The following is a 6000-nucleotide window of genomic DNA, read 5'->3' as shown; positions in this document are numbered from 1 at the left end:
CCTAGATTGGAATATCTCCACTCATCCCCTAAGACTCAGGTCCATTGTCACCTCCTCTGGGGGATTTCTCTGAGCACTCCTTACTCCATTAGTTATTGTACGTACTTCCATTCCAATATTCACATCATTGGGGGCACCTGGGTGGCCCAGTTGGTTAAGCATCTGACTCTTGATTTCAGCTCAGGTCCTGATCTCAGGGTTGTGAGATCAAGCTCTACGTTGGGCGTGGAGCCTGCTTAAGATTCTCTCTCTCCCCCTTTCCCTCTGCCCCTTCCCACCTCTCTCCCTCTCTAAAAAAACAAAACAAAACCCTCACATCTTTGGAATTAGCTGCTTCCATGTCTTGTCTCCTCTAGTACCCTGAAAGCCCCTAGCGGCCTAACACTCTAATGTACCCATCTTTGTGGTTCTAATGCTGAGTGCAGCACCTTGACACTGAATCAATGTTTAGCAGAGGAGTAGGTGAGACTGAACAAATGAATGTATATGATGCAACAAAGCTATATTTTAAGTCATTGCTCATGTGACACTAGGAACTTACAGCCAAATGGTTAAGTGAAATGCAGACACCCAAAGAAGAAATTAACCAAGTATCCATTAAGTTCAACAGGGAGACTGCTGGTTATGTCTGCCCAAAAGAGGTGGGCCAATGCACTGGGGCTCTTGGCCTTGCTGAGTCCCCAGCACCGTAATTTTTACAATGATGGAGGACTTAAGCCTGCTTGCTCATCATGCCTTGTCTGAAAACTGCAGTGTTTCCACAAGCTTTCCAGATACTGAAAGCTGGTGTGTATATTAAGTTGAGCAGAGGGGAAAACAGCAACACCCAGGGAACCAGAGAAAATGGTAGGTTACATAATGAGGAAGTATCCCAAGATTAGCTACACCTGGAATTCTACTGGAGCCCACAGGATTCAACCACCTGCTTTCAGACAGTAGTCCAATTAGGAGAACCGTCTAATATTCCACTTCATAAGTATGCATTCCTTGAAATCATCTTACAATCAATGTAGTGATATTCCTGGCTTCTAAAGACATTACTATATCTAAAACCATACTTATTCAACTATTGCATTAAATATGCACATAAACTAACTGGGAGACATAATAGTGCAAAATAGACTAGGAAATAACCTCTTCTCAATGATTTTTTTAAACCTGGCAGGATTCAGGGCAGGGAGAGGCTTGGGAGTATGTAGAACTGGCCCTGGAACATGCTTTGTGACTATTGGCAAGACTGACCATGCATTCTTAATAGTTACATCTGATGATAATAAAACACTGTATGTTAACTACACTGGAATTAAAATTTTAGATATAGGGGCGCCTGGGTGGCTCCATTGGTTAAGCATCTGCCTTCGGCTTAGGTCATAATCCCAGGGTCCTGGGATCCAGCCCCGCATTGGGCTCCCTGCTCAGCAGGGAGTCTGCTTCTCCCTCTCCTTCTGCTGCTCCCCCTGCTTGTGCCCATTAAAAACAATTATATATATATATATAAAGATTTTATTTTTGTATATTTATATAAATATTTTATTTATATATTTATATAAGGATTTATTTATTTGAGAGAGTGCGAGTTTATATATATATAATGTATAAGGATGGGATATATAATGTGTATATATATATTTTATATATATATATAAACTATCTTTTTTTTTTTTAAACTATCTTTTAAGTAAAAAGAAAATAGTTTCATCTGATGGATGCATGCAAGGGCAATGGGGGGGCGGAATTATTCTCCCGTTCCTTCTACTTTTGCATGTTCGAATTTTTCCATAATAAAAAGTTAAAAGTATAGGGGCGCCTGGGTGGCTCAGATTGTTGAGCGTCTGCCTTCGGCTCAGGTCATGATCCCAGGGTCGTGGGATCCAGCCCCACATCGGGCTCCTGGCTCAGCGGGGAGCCTGCTTCTCCTTCTCCCTCTGCCTCTTTCCCTGCTCAGGCTCTCTCCTCTCTCTCTCTGTCTGTATCTCTGTGTCTCAGATGAATAAATAAAATCTTAAAAAAAAAAAGTTAAAAGTATAGGGGCACCTGGGTGGCTCAGTCAGTTAAGTGTCTGCCTTCAGCTCAGGTCATGATCCCAGGGTCCTGGGATTGAGTACGACTCCTTGCTCACTGGGGAGCCTGCTTCTCCCTCTGCTTGCTTCTCCCGCTACTTGTGCTCTCTTCCTGTCAAATAAATAAATAAAATCTTAAAAAAAAGTTAAAAGTATAGATAGATAGATGCTTTAAAATAAAAAATTTTCTCAAATGAATTTTCTGTATCTTTCTCAGCATTTGCATTCAGCACATTTTCTGCGCTGGTCCAGAATGTTGTTCTGTTATTTATTTGACATGCTTATCTTCCCTTGAGACTGCCAACTTCTTGAATTCAAACACTTTTGTTCTGTCTTATTTATCTATATATTTTGGAGTGTCGCACATTCCTCATTAGTTGAGCAAATGCAAAATTGTCCTTAAATATATAGTTTGTTAATTTCTAGAAGTAAATTGGGACTATAGTCTCAGAGAATGGAAATATTGTGATGTTGAATAGCATGTAATAACAGGGTATCGCTGTAAACTTCAGTGTGGTTTCAAATTAGAGAGCATTAAACTCTTCTTTGAATTTCATCATTAAAAAGCCAGTTAAAAAGCAGTCAGATACACTTTTCCCTGCAGAGTATGTTTGAGGGAAGATTGCAGGTTACACCAACTTCTTCACTATTCTAGCATTTGCAAAAATGCTTTAGCAAAATATTTGAGCTACGAGCTCTTGAAACTTCCCTACAGCAATGCTTCAGGCCAATTTCTATTTTTTTTAAAAGATTTTATTTATTTATTTGAGAGAGAGAATAAGAGATAGAGAGCATAAGAGGGAAGAGGGTCCGAGGGAGAAGCAGACTCCCCGCTGAGCGGGGAGCCCGATGTGGGACTCGATCCCGGGACTCTAGGATCATGACTTGAGCCGAAGGCAGTTGCTTAACCAACTGAGCCACCCAGGCGCCCCAACTTCAGGCCAATTTCTAGTGGAATGGGCACTCCTGCTTTTCAGAAAGCCCGTTTTCTGCCTGCAAATCACAAATGGAGACTGGAGATGGGAAGTTGGATAACTGGCTAATTCGATTATCCTCCTGATCGGCTTTCTTCAAAATGCCATGGCAATACACACCTTAATTATAAGAAGTGGTGCAGATTTGTATGTTAACTTGCATATGGCTTTCTAGTCTCCACATATTTATATGCAGGAATCCCAAAGCCCTGGGGCAGGAATGTGTGGCCGCCTGTGCACAGTTAAATGGCAAACATTCTTTAAATGTCTGTCGACCCTGTCCCTTACCCCTCTGTCTCCTAATCTTAAACCACGCACTTAGTTGCTAGACTTGCCCTCCTCCAACCCTTTAGCAGAAACAGCACACTCATATCACAATGCTTCTTATACTTGCATGTGCATACAAATCATTTGAATCTTGCTAAAACACAGATTTGTATTCAGCAAGTTCGGGGTGGAGCCTGAGACTGCCCTTTTAACAGACTCCCAGATGATACTCCTTGCTCCTGGTCTAAAGACCATACTTGGAGCGGCAAAGCTCTACAGCAAGAGTCAGCAGATTTCCTGTAAAGAGCCAGATAGTAAAATTTTAGGCTTTGAGGGTGATAGAGTCTGCCCAACTACTCGGATCTGCCGCTGTAGCATGAAATCAGACTAACAACATGTAACTGTGTGGGTGTGGCTATGTTCCAATAAAACTTCACTTAGGCCCTGAAATGTGAATTTCATAGAATATTTCATTTGTTAGGAAATTTTATTCTTTTGATTTTTTTCTCCTATCCTTTATTATTTTTTTAAGATTTTATTTATTCATTTGACAGAGACAGCACACAAGCAGGGGGAGCAGCAGAGGGAGAGGGAGAAGCAAACTCCCCACTGAGCAGGGAGCCGATACGGGATCCCAGGACCCTGGGATCGTGACCTGAGCCAAAGGCAGATGGCTTAACAACTGAGCCACCCAGGTATCCCAGGCTATAAAAAAACCTATTATGTGACAATTTTCAAAGCAGTTTCTTTGTTGAAAATCAAATAATTTTAAAAAAACTGATAGTTTTGAGGGTGCCTGAGTGACTCAGTCGTTAAACTTCTGCCTTGGGCTCAGGTCATGATCCCAGGGTTCTGGGATCAAGCCCCGCATCAGGCTCCCTGCCCTGTGGGAAGCCTGCTTCTCCCTCTCCCACTCCCCCTGCTTGTGTTCCCTCTCTCGCTATGTCTCTCTGTCAAATAAATAAATAATATCTTAAAAAAAAAAAAAAAGAATTGGAACACCGGAGTGTTCACTCAGCTAGTTTTTGAGTTCTTTTATCTGGAAAAAGTCAACATACAAGTTACTATTGATTAGAGAATCTGGTCTCACATAGGTTTTTTCTTTCGCATAAATGTAGCAAACAGCAAGGTTTCCAATCTATCTACTTTTGGTTTATAAGTATACTGGGCAATTCAAGTTAAAATACTCTTATCAACCTAAAACCCAGATTAAAACTTATTTTCTGTGTCTTACTGAAATCTCTCCCACTAGCCTCTAATGTGAAAGAGTAATCCCAAATCAAGAGAAAGTTGAGGGCAAGCATGGTTAAAGTCTACCCCGAGTGGCTTGATAAAGGGGGGGCCTTTTCTAAACGGGTAACAACTATAATGTAAATGTACCCCACAGCCATGTATCAGAGTGAAAATGCCTAAAACGATTTTCCCATTTTTCTGAAGACTCAAGGGACTTCTGATGTTAGTACTAGTTTAAAATATTTCAATGAGGTTTTCACACTTCTAAGAAAAGCGTCGACTTGAGATAGCTAAAATAATCCCCATATACCTAAAAATGAGCACTGCCTTTAGAGTTCACGTTAATTTCCCTACTAGAGAGAAAGGCCCAGCCAAGTCAGCTGCAGCAGTTTCGGTTCTGGGGTGTTCATTTTCTGCTCTCAAGAGCAGCTCAAGGGCAGCCGGGAGCCCTCTTGGCAACAGTTGTGGCAACCAGGCCCCACTCAGCGGCGCCTTCTCCAGGGGCTGATTTAGCTTCTCCCTCTGCGCTCAGTGGACAATTACAGCCCGGTTTCAAGTACTGACTGAAAAATTAATAGTCTCCAGAGTAATGAGGGAAATTATCAAGGCCACTTGGACCGGGGATTGAGAGCCTGGAGTGCCTGAGCCTGCAGGGGTTTTTCCCTCTGCCAGAGGTACCATGCTGTTCATGCTCTGGGGCTTTCTTTTTTCTTTTTTCTTTTCTTTTCTCTTTCTTTCTTTCTTTTTTTTTTTTTTTTAAGGATTTTATTTATTTATTTGACAGACAGACACACAGGGAACACAAGCAGGGGGAGTGGGAGAGGGAGAAGCAGGCTTCCCCCTGAGGCTTCCCGCCGGATGCGGGGCTTGATCCCATGACCCTGGGATCACGACCTGAGCCAAAGGCATGACTGAGCCACCCAGGTGCCCCACTCTGTGGCTTTCTTCATTCAGACTTAGAGGATGAAGATGACAATAAGACCTTTCCCTCCAAACAAATCAATATACGCCTATTTTCCTGCTTTCCCCAAGGCCTTTTCATAATGAAGAGGTCTGGCTTCTTTAGGAGTGTAGAAAGAAATTATTATCTAAGACCACTTTCTAAAGCGTCTGCAGATGATCTGTGTTATATGATCCAGGGGAAACCAGAGATTTAGGAAAACTTGGGACCGGCTCAAAGATGAAGGGACCGGCTTTCTCCTTACCCTGTAGGGACGTTAAAAATAGCAGTGGAATTATAAAGAGGAATCTCAACCCTCCAGGAGAAAGAGGCTATACATAAAGGCAGTGTGGCTTATACTTACAGAGCAAGACCAGACAGTGGGGCTTTCATTCCAGCAAGTGTCATCCAGCTGCTTCCCTAACACAGAATTCACAGTTGAGGGGAGAAGACAGGACCAGCAAGAAAAAGGGAAAAATAGGGCAGGAGGAGAAGAAGAAAAACAAAACTAAACTAAAGAAACAGT

Source organism: Callorhinus ursinus, unplaced genomic scaffold (assembly GCF_003265705.2).
Source record: "Callorhinus ursinus isolate GAN/ISIS: 27379988/994484 unplaced genomic scaffold, GSC_fseal_2.0 scaffold22, whole genome shotgun sequence".
Lineage (NCBI taxonomy): Eukaryota > Metazoa > Chordata > Mammalia > Carnivora > Otariidae > Callorhinus > Callorhinus ursinus.
This window is presented reverse-complemented; position numbering follows the sequence as displayed.